We start from the raw sequence: 14,795 nt of genomic DNA, 5'->3' as shown, positions 1-14,795 counted from the left end.
TCTTATTTTCTAATCCAAGCTTCAATATCATGAATTTTACTAATTACCTCTACGTCATACTTTATCAGCACCTACAATTTTTCATGAATACAGTTGACCAAAACACTCACTGAGACGACCCTGTTCTTCTCCCATTATATCTTCAGTTCTCGTTTTACTTCCCATATCAAAACTTCACATGTAACTTTTCAACTTGCTAAATAAATGTATCATTATTAATGTTATCAAATCTTTTGGTAGCTTTTCTCATTGGTGTACTGCCGAACCCTACTATTAATTCCATCAACAACTTTTTATGTTCTTCCAGCATTCAGATTTGGAAACAAAGTCGTACATTTTCTACTTTTACAGCCGTTCACAAACTGCCATTGGCTCGTTCAAATCTTGCAGCATTGAATTTTGATTTCGTCTGCTATTTTCAGCATTCTTTCATAATAATCACTCATTTAGAACTCTATTACACTGGATTGAATCACCATTTATCTTCTTTTATTAATTTTGTTCTAATATCCATTTACTGAATACCCTCCCCTTCTGCTTTTCGTTTCCTCTATACTATAACATTTCATGCACAAAGTTCTCAAATTCATCCCCAATATTTCTCCAGTCCCCACCTGTCTCATTTTCTTCCGTATTTCATTATTCTTTTCCTTTATACCACACCGTACAAAAGAATCTCTCGATATGTGCATAGTCTCCCTTTACTAAATAAAACTAATCCTATTTCTGCTAGTTAATTCTATAATACTTTCTTCGACATAATATTTATCTTAAAAACTGCCTCATTTGACGTTCACTGGAATTGATTGCTACAATAGTCTCATTTTTGGTCAGTTTTGGTTTAGAAATGATTGTTCCCGTAGTTTGTTTCATCTATCTCGCATATTTCTCAATTTCTGTGCGTCTCTTCATAACTTCTCTTCTTTTTTTAATATCTCCACTTCTTTATTTAGCCTTCCGAAGTGGACCATCACAGATCAACGAGATTCTAATTTTCCGAGGTTTAGGTGTAGTCTTCCATAATTTGTTTCCTCAAACAGTCTCTTTACGAACCAAATATCATTGGTACACTATGATCACTCTTTACACACACCTATAAAAAAACAACCATTTCCGTATGATGGGTTTGGTTTATTTAAGAAAAAAATAATACAGTCCCTTTGAGCTAAGGTTTCAGTTTCCGTATCTGTTTCAATATTGAAGACTTCGGCTCTGCTACAAACTGTCAAAAATATTTTCAATACAACTCACCCTCAGTTTTCATCCATCATGTAATCCCAAAGCCCTGTACGAGGATGAGAGGAAACACTCAGGTGTATTTTTATGAGAAGTTTTATGAAGCTGACCTCTCATCGTCCCGGTTCTGTCAGTCTTCATGTCGTCAACAGAACTTGATACTAAGAATAAGATTCAGAGATATGCATTATGCCATTTGATATGTTTAAACTTATGTTTTATTGTAAACTTATTCTTATTTCCCTTAACCTCTTTTTCCAAGCGAGTCTTTTATGTGGCGGTAGTTTACTTTGGAAATAATTAACGATATTCAGGAGAAAAATCTGTGCTTGAACTTGCAGGCAAAGCACACAGGAACAGAAATACATTGTAACTTAATTTTCAGTGTTCAGTCTGTTTAATTGTATTTTGTGCTTGCAAATGTAATAAAAATATTTGAGGGAATCGAATTCAAAAGTTATTGAATTGTACTCTATCGTTTTTATGAATAGTTATTTCACAAAAGTTATATTTAAAGCGTATGACAAAGATATGCATCGATAAGCTCTTTTTTGTAGTAATCCTTTCCCAGTTCAGATGAAAAACAATTGATATGGAACTATGTATAAAACATGCACGGACATGCACGCGGAGAGAAAAATAAACACACACACTAACGAAATAAGTACAAACTTAGAAATTAATTTAGGCATGAATGACATTTTATTTGCATAATTGTAGTAAACGGAGTTAGCAAATGTCTGTCTACAGTTTGTAACTCGCCGAGAAATTACAATAAGAGAGAGAGGGAGAGAGAGAGAGATTGACGCAGCTGGTCAAAAAGTTCCTGTTTTTGCATGAGAATTCACACAACCAATCGCCGATGATGTCATCACGCTCGATACATCACTGGGGTCATCAGGCAATGTAGTTTTTAATGGAATAAAAAGACTCGTTTTACGCGTGTTGCGAATGTTCAATTTTGTTTAGCGGGGCAAAAAGAGAATGAAAAGTCCTACCAAGTCCTTTTCTTTATAAGTCATTATGGAAATTTATGAAATAGTTTTTTTTTTTTTTTTTTTTTTGTCTTTCCATAATTACTCGATTTTTTTAATAGTTGGTCGAAACATTAAAACTCAGAACCGAACGGCAGAATAGTATTTCAGCAATCCTGGTTCTGCCAAACTTAATTTCGAAAAAGCCATCCAGTCCGAAGAGCGGTATTTTGGTATAATGACGCTGCATCAGTGCTGAACCATTTGACGAATTAATTGGCAAGCAGTGGGGTAAGACTGGGATGATGATTACAAAAGGAGAAAAATTAAAGAAAAATATATATATATAATATAAAGGCGGACAAAAAGCAAAAAATAGCGAAACGAGAACTCTTTAATTTTTCTCCTTTTGTAATCATATACAGAAATTTTTTGCCTGTTACGATTCAATGTTTTTTTTTCTCCTGTTTTAGTAATAACGTAATTTTCTTAGTTGTTCACGTGTGGTTTGTGTTTTTAAGTGTTTTGTTCGTTTATTTATTTTGAAGTGTCATTGTACTTAGTAGCTTTGCTTTTTACTGTCGATCTCTTATTCAATTAGTTTATCGTCTTACTTTTATATAAAATTCGAATTTCACTGATATATTGTTAATTAATCTATATTTTTAAATAGCCATAATTTATTACTGTGCCCCATTTTAGTCTGATTTAATGTATAGAATTTTAATTTTTTCCTTGTTTTAGCCCTGAAGATGGGATTTGTATCCCGGAACGTAGGCGTTCGATGAAAATAAAGTTTTAACGAAAAAAATGCTGAAGTGTCTGCTGGCCATACTCTTTTTATTATATATATATATTATATATATATATATATATATAGATAATATATATATATATATATATATATATATATGTGTGTGTGTGTGTGTGTGTATATATGTATATATATATATATTATATATATATATATATACATATATATATATATATATATATATATATATATATATATATCTATATATATATATATATATATATATATATATATATATATATTAGAGCATTTGTACCTTTATTGATAGGTTCTGCTATACTGTATTGCAGTTACATCTTATTTGTGGCATTTCCATTGCATTGCTCCCTGTATAGAAGATCTCGACATGGTTGTTTGTGCCTCAATCGTTCTCGATCACGTCTGGAGACGCTAATGAACCTCTCACAAGAGCTCACACACTCCCTCGGTCTTTTTAACATTTTTCGGCAACACCAACAGGTTCAGTATGGTCTCCAGACTGATCGAGAACGACTGAGGCACAAACAATTTTCCTCGGCATTTGAGGGTTTTTAAGAAAGGCAGAAGTAACACCTCATTTCACAAGGCGAATTTTAGTAGTCTGAAAATCAAACAAATTTGATGACGCAGCTCGTTCACAGGTCATCGAGATTTCGTAATGTCTGACTCACTTGACGATTATACTTATTTGATTTCATGTAAATACTTTTAACTCCAGAAAGAGAGGAAATAGGTCTAGTTCTTCCATAAAGATTTTTTGTGCTCTCTTTCCCAATGTTCTTTTATTTTCTCAGGTTTTAGGCGAAATATATAGGCTATAAAGCAGTGACTTGTATCTAAGATTGTTCTTTATAACAGCAGAAAGGTGTCATCTTGCGAATAAAGATCACCTGCACTACTTGTCCGTCTTTAGTGGCTTCTATTCTTTTATGTTGTAACTTAATCTCATCTAAAATGAGTGCACCAAGCTATTTCATACAAATGCTGCAGTTTGTAATGAAAAAATTAAGTATTTTCCTTGATATTATTTAAATGTCATACCGTTTTACAAGTTGTATCAAAGCATTTATTACCGTTTTATAATATTTTAGAGCTCTGATGTTAGTTTTCTGCATTTTTGAAATATTCAGTTTCCATATTAAAGCTCAGTAAAGGTTCAGTAAAATGTAAACTTTATTTTTTTTAATAATGCTTAGCTTTCTTTTTCGCGAGAGTTAGCGATAGTGATTTTTGTAAATGTATATCAAAGGTCATTCTTCACTCAGGTTCACAGTTCTATTTTCATACCAATTTTCTGTCTACTCTTCCTCATTCCGTTAAATATATTGAAAGATATTTCCACTTTCAGGACCTCAAAATATTTTGTTGACTCGTAAACGCTAACGATTTTTGCATGAAATGTGTATATATTTTTTTAAAGACTTAAAACACTATTCATATGCAAAAAGATTTTTTCGTTTTATAAGTAACGGTAAATCTCATAAAATGATTATAATCTAAACAAATATTTTGTTCATCGTCTGTATATAAAAATACTCAACGGTGTAACATAACAAGCTCTCATCGTTGAGGATATTTTCTATTCTCATAAAATTACATGATCTAAAAACAGGGTTAAATACAAAGTGTTACAGGCTGTCAATAGGTGTATACAAAAATATTTTCTTAATATATCCTACGTGTTAAATGTAAGATATAAAAAAATTCCATTCTACAGTACGAAAACTGTTTTATACGGTAAAAATACATAATTTAAAAAATCAGATAACTGGAAAACGATAAAGACTAAAAGTAGATATTATTCAATAATCCATTTCATAGTGTGTGTGTGTGTGTTTTTGTTTGTTTGTTTGTATTTTTGTTGGCTCATAAAAGACTTGTTGAGAATCTTTCCTTTGTGACATAATATTACACCGTCTTTTTGGTACTAGAGTTTTGGAATGATTTGCTCGTCCCTCACAGGTCATAATAATTTGTACGATTTTTGTACAGGGAACAACAGGACGAGATCCTAATGACCACAGGACACTAGATAAGGGAGGGCAGAGGGGAGTGGGGCATTACAGGGAAGAAGGAATAACGGTGTACTTTGATGGAAATACTTGAGAAATAAGAGAACGATTAACTTCTACATATTTCTTCATATTTCACAGTCGGGGAAATTTATATTTCGGGAAAATTCCTTTGTTTTCGCGATTTCCTTCGCAGATTCAACGCACATAACCTCTCTCAACTTTTGTCGCTTTCATTTGTGTTGTTTTACTTCAATGGGGTTTTAATGGCAGTTTTATAATGACTTTGTTCTGATTTTCCGGTCCTGTAACTTTCATGGCTGTTTGTTATGGCTTTATTGACAATTGTTTTCTCTTTTGTTCTCTGTTCACTTCCGAGGCTCATTTTTTTTGCGTTAGTTTTTGCATTAGTGCCTACTCTGCGTTTCGAGATCCCATTTCACCGAGATCTCAAGTGATTCTTTTCATTGCTTTTCATATGATTTCTTTCCTTTCTTCCTTTCTTTCTCCCGTTTCCGATTCTTTGAATTTCTCGATATTTCATATTTTTTAAACTGTTTTAGTAATAATAATAATAATAATAATAATAATAATAATAATAATAATAATAATAATAATAATAATAATAATAATATAATAATAATTTTTGCGATGCAAAAATTCGGTTCCCATAGCAGCTGTAAAACTGAATGGCGTTGAGTACATCCGGCAATTTCGTTATTATTTTGCTCTCTCTCTCTCTCTCTCTCTCTCTCTCTCTCTCTCTTCTCTCTCTCCATAAAGCTCCATGTTATCTTTGTGAGTTTTGGGGAGGCCATAGAAATAAGGTAACTTGTGATTGATTGCTTAAAATTTCTTTTATTGACCTAAACGGCTCCAAAATACTATTTTCAATTAATGGGTTAAGTTTACGAATAAGTCTATTGTAATGAATAACACTATTGCGAGTAGCTGTGTAGATACACATGGAGGATAGGTACTTTTATGTGGGCGCTGAAGTGACGTGACAGAGGTTGTACTGCGCCTAACTGATGGTTTTTCGGTGCGTGTAGATGTTGTCCTTCGTATTCTTGATTCTTTCTTCAGGAACGTTCTGTGAGATGGTGGAAAGGGATCCGATGTTGTCCATTTATGGAAACCGTACATTTTCGGGAGTACTCGTTCGATTAGACATTTTTCTAAGAAGTATTTCTGGCTTTCTCTACGAAAATTAAATTCCTTGGTCCTGAGCAGAAAATGTAAAGTGCAATGGGAAAACAATAACCAACCCCCTTTTTAGATGTCTTAAACATTAGAACTAATAACAACTATGAATTCACTGTCTTCAGGAAAGCGAAATTCTCACATTCATACATACATTTTTACAGCTATCATGACATTTCAGTTGAACTCGGCATAGCAAGTAACTTATTTCTTAGATCCCTAAGAATTTGATCCTCAGATTTTCTTAACAAAGATCTTGAAACAATCAGAAATCAACTTATCTTGTCAAAATACCCCAAGCACATCATAGAAAAAGCCACACATAGAGCAAAGAGCATTTTTATAAACCCACAGAAAAAGAAAAGGAAAAATTCACAAACAAAATCATAAACCCCCACATGGACAATTTATGAGAGATCACATAAATCTCAGGCCAACCCAGCCCCTCCATCTTCACTTATCTGAATACAGTGGGGAAATCCTTAATTAACCTTCAGCAGAAACCAGTTTACTAAGACCCAGTGGTTTATGAAATATCATGTAGGGATTGTGATAAGAATACTATGGTTTCACAGAAAAATCTCTCTCGGAAAGATTAACTCAACATAAGCTATCAGTTAGCTATAAATAACATGAACCATACCATGGACTGGTACTTATCCTGAATTTTATACAAGAGCAGCAGTCGTTACAAATGTTAGTGTTGAATCTGCACCGATAAAACAAAAAGATGATAAGATCCGCCAATCTACTGGAGCTTTGGACTTTGACCATATAGACAACATTTCCTTAAGGCAATGATGAAACGGATTAAGACAATTAACAGAACCAATGTCGGCTTAGTGGTGACCCTTGGCATCACCTAAGGGTATATCTACCAATATATATTTCGCCCATGCAACTCCTTATGTCAGTCAATACTTGATAAGGATGGAAGTGAGTCCGCAGAAATATAGTCCCTAGCCTTAAGCCAGAGTGTTTTAATGGGCCTTTTACACTTCAGACATATACTTTTTTAACAGAAGAATTTGTTTACACACACATTATATATATATATATATATATATATATATATATATATATATATATATATATATATATATATAATATATATATATATATTCCTATGTGGAATACAGCAGAACTACTATATCTTCGTGCCTAAGAAGATTACCATTACTACATATATATATATATATATATATATATATATATATATATTATGGTATATATATATATATATATATATATATATATATATATAAATAAACAAAGGTATAAGCCACGAAGGAAAGTAAAACCACTGGAGTAGCTGCAAGATCACTCGACTCAACGTCATTTAATTAGCAGACTGACTGACATATATGAGAAACTGAGAGGACAAGGAAGGGTCGCATAAGTGACAGATAGGGATTATAAGGAGATAAGTACCTAGAATCCAACAAGTCTGGAGAATTAATAACCTTCCAAACGAACATAAACATGGGTACAATTTAAGAGGTTTAAGACAATTAAAGGATTAATACAGAGCGGCAACAGGCCGCATTCAAAGCTTTGGTAAACAAAAACTTATTCACAAAACATATTAAACATACATATACTAAGAAAATAACTAAAAGGCAACTAATTTATATTTAAGTCTGTGAGTGTATTTTTGAGGTCATTCTTAAACATGTTACAAAATACAATGGTTTAAATGAAACAGACCACGACTAACATTAAAATCACAATTGAAAGTAAGTTTTATAATGACAGATTCTAAAAGATTTCGTGATAAGACATCTTTTGATCTTGCAATTACTGAACTACCAATCCAGTTTATCTGGTGGTTGTTATCACTTAAATAAATGAATATTGCATTAGATGTTTGCCCACTTTTGTCAGAATATTTTATGCTGTTTTATTCTTACTTCTAAGCTCTTGCCAGATTTCCCAGCATAAAAGGAGGGGCAGTCCACACATGGAAGTATAGGGAAAGATTTATGGTATCCCTCATATATATTAGATATTTGCTATAATAAATCCCACAAAAAGTTTTATAGTGTAAATAACATGGAGAAAGAAACTTCTAAGAACATTCTCAGCTTGCCTTATTTTAGCAGTTTTGAAACCATAAAATCATTATTAAAATCTTTTAAGGTCAACCTCGTTTTTCCTATAATAACACAATAAAAGGAATGTTAATAGAAAATGGCCCCAGGGAAAGCAACAACATAATATATAAAATTCCATCAATGGATTGTCCCTCCTTTCATGTCGGGCAATCTAGCAATAGCTTAATGTAACTAATAATGTAATTATATATACAGTTTTTAATCAAAATAACGTAAAATATTATGAGAATAATGTCACTTGTGTGAACTTTTATGTGAGTGAGAGTCACGGGTCATGGAGTCCCCTGACAAGTAACCCCCAACTCGAAAATGTACAAAATATGACAACAAAACTTCGGCTTCGTATACTAGTCACTGTTGCTTTTCATGTCAGATGGAAAATAATTTTTCACCAGATTTCGCCAAAACCATACCTTCCTCTTTTTTTTAATAATAAGAAAGCTAAAATGACATCAGATATGCATTAAATCTATCGGTTTCTGGAACCAGATTTCTAGATATAAAAATTTAAAATGATCTTTTTTCTTACCACCTTCAAACTATCTGTGCTGAGGAGGGTCTTCAGCTTATGTGGGTGCCAAAGTAAAATTTATGAGAGGGACTAGTGCTTTTTTTCTTCCAGAACCGTTCTTACGATGCGGTTTAGAATGTTGACGAAATCGTTCATTTTCTCTACTTTCAGTGACCCGTGACTGAATAGCTTTAATGTCATGCAGATGCTTAGTTGTGAAAGGATGATTGCATAATGTCTACTTTTGTAAGTATGTATACATTTCCGAGAGCTGGATGGGCCTATGCATAGTCTAGTAATCACAGAGAGAGAGAGAGAGAGAGAGAGAGAGAGAGAGAGAGAGAGAGAGAGAGAGAGAGAAGGCAAATTTTACATCCCAGTCATTTCACGCAAATACAAATAAAAATACAGTGCTGAAGCTCAACGGAATTTATTGTTTCAGTTCAAGAGAGGAGCCGCCCTAAGAAAAAAGACCCATACAGGCCACTCCCAATAAATACTATCAGTTTGAGTTTACATGAGTTGTTATAAAGTGTTGTGAAAAACTGTTATGCTTTTAAATTTCCTTCGTGTTCTATAATGGAAGCGACCATTGGTCATTTCCACTATAGAATCCCACTTCACACAGTGTGCCATAAAGACTGCTAGCCTCAAGATTCTCACCTAATTTGCTTACCCCTCAATTTGCCTCCTACAAGGTACTTATTATACCAATTAGGTCAACTGAGATTTGGTGGAATTTGAGTGTTGCGGTTGCTCCTTTGTTGACTTATGAAGGATGTGGTATATTATATATATGTATGTATATAATAAATATTGAAACCAGGCTTCCATGAAGGGCATCTTTATGAGTCGCGACTAGTTTAGAAGATTTAGGCTACATTCCTCCGTCATCGGGGGCAATCTATAATAGAATATTAGTTACATAAATCAGTGAAGTAATAATGGAATATAAGTTACAAGAAAATCAATGAAGTAAAAAAGCAAAATAAAATTACACAGCTACAATATACAACAAACTAAACCAGCAGCAAAATCTTAAAATATAGAGAAATAGTCAATGTTTGTTGCATAGTCTATGGTTCGTTGTCAAAGAGAGCAGAAAAATAATCTAAAAACACAGCAATTCAACAGACCTTTCATTATTACAAAGAGAAGGTTTATCTCTTAGGGTATATTCCACGCTCTTGCAGGATTTGCCGCTTTACACGTAAGTAACCCTCCACGATATAGACGCTGCCACGTACACTCCCCACCCCCTCTTACCTCTTCCCCCTCAACCGACTTTTTGTTTCTAATTATTTTGGTCCTAATGGTTTTTTGTAACTGGCTATCAATTTGAAATTATCTATCTTCCTGTTGATGGGTGTCATAGCGGTGTTGTCCGAGACCGCAATTATTTTCCTGTCCCTCGGATGAGCCTTTTCTTTCCCTTCCCTCTCCCGAAAATAGTGTTTCTTGCCCTGGTTTGTGGCGGCTCCCGCCAGTACTTAAATTATCCTAATCTCCTAAAGCGCTCCCGTAAGCATCTAAGCTCTTCATCTAAGAAATCGGGGCTGAAAATCATAGATAGGATTTCCAGCTCCGATTTCTAATACATAGAAAACTGAAAGACTGAAAGAGGAAAAGTGAAGGTGAAAATAGCAAGGGAAGGTTAGAGCGCAGGAGTAAATTTTGACCGGCATCAATATAACAAAGAAAAGTTTATCTTTTTGAGGCGTAATAAGAGTTGAAAGCTGCAATTTTCTTTTGTTTAAGTGATAATCACTCGTAATAATCACTTCTAAGAAGGCTCGGGTAGTAGTATAGTCCCTCCAATGAGGGAAAAAACTTTGAGGTTTCATATTTTCAGTCAGTTTACCCCTTTTTTCCTCTCTCTCTCTCTCTCTCTCTCTCTCTCTCTCTGTCTGTCTGTCCGTCTGTCTTTCTTCTCTCTAGACATATATATATATATATATATATATATATATATATATATATATATATATATATATATATATATATATATATATATATATATATATATATATATATATATTATATATATATATATATAATGAATGGCATTGTCGCTTCTAGAAAGTCGAATCTTTAATAGGAAGAGTATGCTGAAGTTTCTGCTGACCATACTCTTTATTTGTTTATATATATATATATATATATATATATATATCTATATATATATTATATACTATTAATATTATATATATAATATATTATAAATATTATATATATATATAATAATCTTATATATAATCATTATATTATATAATTATATATATAATATATATATATATATATATATATATATATATATATATATAATAATATATCTAGATATATATATAAGTCATATCACATTACCGTGATTCATATACATATATCGAGCTACAATGTCCTTTAATATCTAATTCGCTCTACCTCGGAATTAAATATATTTCATATATGCTTAACCGAAGGGGAATTTTTTTTCCCGATAATAGATTTACCTGTACTTGGGCGCCCAAGTACAGGTAAATCTATTATCGGGAAAAAAATTCCCCTTCGGTTAAGCATATATGAAAATATATTATTCCGAGGTAGAGCGAATTAGATATTAAAGGACATTGTAGCTCGATATATATATATATATATATATATATATATATATATATATATATATATATATATATATATATATATATATATATATATATATATATATATATATATATATATATATATATATATATATATATATATATATATATATATATATATATATATATATATATATATATATATATATATATATATATATATATATATATATATATATATATATATATATATATATATATATATATATATATATGTAAGGCCTAGGGTTTTTGATTAATAATATATTGTCCGTGTGTTCTCTGTGACCTATGGAATGTGGAGAACAGTGCAGAGGTAACGACCTGAGAGTAGCTGACAATGAGATTCTGGGGATGGCGTGAGATAAAAATGCTTAGTTCAACAAGTCAATGCACGACAGTTTATGAACTCTTCTCAAAGTGCCTTTGTGAAACTGGATGCAGCTAGAACCGTGAGGCGCTATCGAACTGTGTGTTCGTATGTGCGTGTGCGCCTCTTTCTGTTAAAAGTGTCATACCCAAGCCTATGGGAGGATTTTGAGAGGGCTTCAAGTCACAGGCAAGATGCCGTGGCATTCGCCGGGAGTTTTTTATTAACAGTGTTTTAGTGTCCGGTTGTTTGGGTAAGTGTTGAAGTGCGTTTAGCCAAAGAAGTTGGGCTTATTATCTGTTTGACATTTTTGTGATGATATCCAATATTTAAACCTCTGTCTGTCAATCTTGTGTGTGTACTTACCGGGATGTGTTCTGTATCTTTGAAACAGACGGATCTGGAATGCCGGGGGACAAAGAATTCCCAGAGGGGTGTAGACTTTTTGGTGACCAGACATGTTACATTTTACGCGGTTTTTTGAGTTAGTCTGTAAGACTGGATTGCTTGATTGATTGATTTATTTATTAGTTGTTAATAAACGTTAATGTTATGACGCAACTCTCTCATTTTCATTACCTGTTAGAATGGAGAGAAAGAGGTGGAGAGAGAAAGAGATTGTCGATGCTAGAGAGAGAGGGATTGCCGAGAGAGAGAGAGAGAGGCTGTGTGTGTAATGTTGTGTGTGTTTGCCTCCCGTTTCGTGTCACGCTTACCTTATGAATGATGGGGGAAGAAAATCCCCCCATTTACATACATACATATCATATAATATATATATATTAAATTTATTATTATATATAATATATATATATATATAATATATATATGTATATATATTATATAAGCCATGGTTACCTTACGCCACACACAGAATCCCAACTTTTGTCCTAATGGAAGTGAGTAGAATGGGTAAAAAAAAAAAAAAAAAAAGTGTAAGAGCGAACACATTTTCGAGAATACAGTCTCGCTAAGGCATCCGATTTCTCTTCCCGTCTCATAATCCAAAAGAAAATGGACGTTATTATACTCGGTTACCATAGCGAGTGGAGATTAACTTAATCTAGTTCGTAGATGAGAAGGATGGGATCTTTTATTTTAAATTTTTTAATTCGTTGGACAGTTAGAATAGTTATCGTTTTCCTTACGGAAATTAATAGAAAACACTAGAACAGATTTCCTTTCTGGTCTAATGTCTGAATGGCGAAATCACAATCAAGCAATTTCCTCTAGAGCTACCTTGTTCAATTCTCCTCCCACTCACCCGCCCCCCCCCCCCCACCCCTTCTCTCTCTCTCATAAAATCCCCATCCTTAAGGCGATGTCCTTCCAAAATCTATTCCCACTAGTAAAACTAATACTAATATAAACTCCACTAAGTATCGAAGTTGCTCAGATCGTTTCGTTTATCTTTGAGAATTGCTCCTGCCGTCGAATCTCGAAAGAAAAAGGCGAACTAACTGCAAAGTGGATGATTGCCATTTCACTACCATTGGAGGTTCGGCTAAGAAAAGAAAAGAAAAAAAAAAAACAGGGAAAGAGGATTGAAAAACAGATTTGAGAGAAAAAGAATTCTCTTTTCGCTTTTATTTTTTTTTTTTTTTTTGGAGAAACACGATAATTTTTATTTTTGTGCTACAAAATTGGCGAACTGTGATAACAATGATGAAAGTAATTCTAATTGTTTTTATTTCTTGGAGATAAGGAGATTTAATCATTATAGGTTTAAGAAAAAATATTGTGAATAGCTGAATGAAGAAATAGAAATTACTGAGAATATATACAGGAAAGTGAATAAAAAAAGTTGGCCCAAAGACAGAAAATATTTGACAAGTAAAATACATAAGTTACGCCCTCGGAGAGAGCGCTATGTGTTAACTTACCTCGAAAAGGTACTTTGCTAACGTTGGTCAACATAATAGAACGAACAAGACATCTACCCACAGCGGTAACGTAAGGAGAACTGACTAGAAACGTTGCTATGGAGGTGAGTGTAAACAAAGTAACAGGTAATTTAGGCAATAAACAGTTGGGTGGAAGATGACTGGTGGTTAAGAGTAAGGACAGTTAGCTTAATAATGATTGATTCAAGGGTAATTAGTTCCTCTATATGTCGGGTTCTTCCTACAATATTAAAATGACTGGCAGCATCTATGTGTGTTTTGCAACTTTTACTGTGATTTCTCATGTAGATTGTTCTGGATTTGATAGTCGACAACCCGTTCTGTAGCTAATTCCTTGATGAGAGGAAATCCGGACTTTTAGCATACTCCTTGTGCAACCGGTGTAAGTGCCGAGATCACATCTAGGACAATTAAACTTATAAATGACACCGGAGGCAAACAGGGGCTGATCTTATCCTTAACTTGGAAGAGTGAGCCGATAGTTCGAGGGTTTATGGGAATTAGTTTTAAATTAAGGGCAGATAATTGCTGATTGAATAGGTTGATGCATTTTTTCTAAAATTTATTAGTATGTAGAAAGGGAAATCTAGCAAACATACGGAGCTTGGGGACACTATAGAGTATTGGGGGTGGATTGAATTTCAGGTTAGGTAGCTTATTAAGGGATCGATGAAAAATTGCTGGAGGGAAATAATTACCCTTAAAATAATCAGCAAGGAAAGTCACTTCACTATGAAAGGTTGACCAACTTGATGTCAGATTAATGGCTCTATGGAGGAGAGTGGACAGGGAATTCATTTTAAAGTTAAAAAAACATGAGCTATAAAAATTTGTCGCCAAGCCAGTAAAGGTGCTCTTTCTATAAATACTAGTATGAAAGACATACTCGTCCTTGGATATCCTCACATCAAGGAACGAATGTGAATTCTGTGTTTCTGTTTCAACCGTAAAAATAATGTTAGGATGTTGTTTGTTTAAGTACTCAAGAAAGGTATCAGCATGGTAATTACATCTGAACAGGGCAAAAGTGTCACATATGTAGCGTCTATAAAAGAGTGGC

This window comes from Macrobrachium nipponense, chromosome 29, assembly GCF_015104395.2.
Source record: "Macrobrachium nipponense isolate FS-2020 chromosome 29, ASM1510439v2, whole genome shotgun sequence".
NCBI classification, from domain to species: domain Eukaryota; kingdom Metazoa; phylum Arthropoda; class Malacostraca; order Decapoda; family Palaemonidae; genus Macrobrachium; species Macrobrachium nipponense.
The sequence above is the reverse complement of the archived record's forward strand: the minus strand, read 5'-3'. Positions refer to the sequence as shown.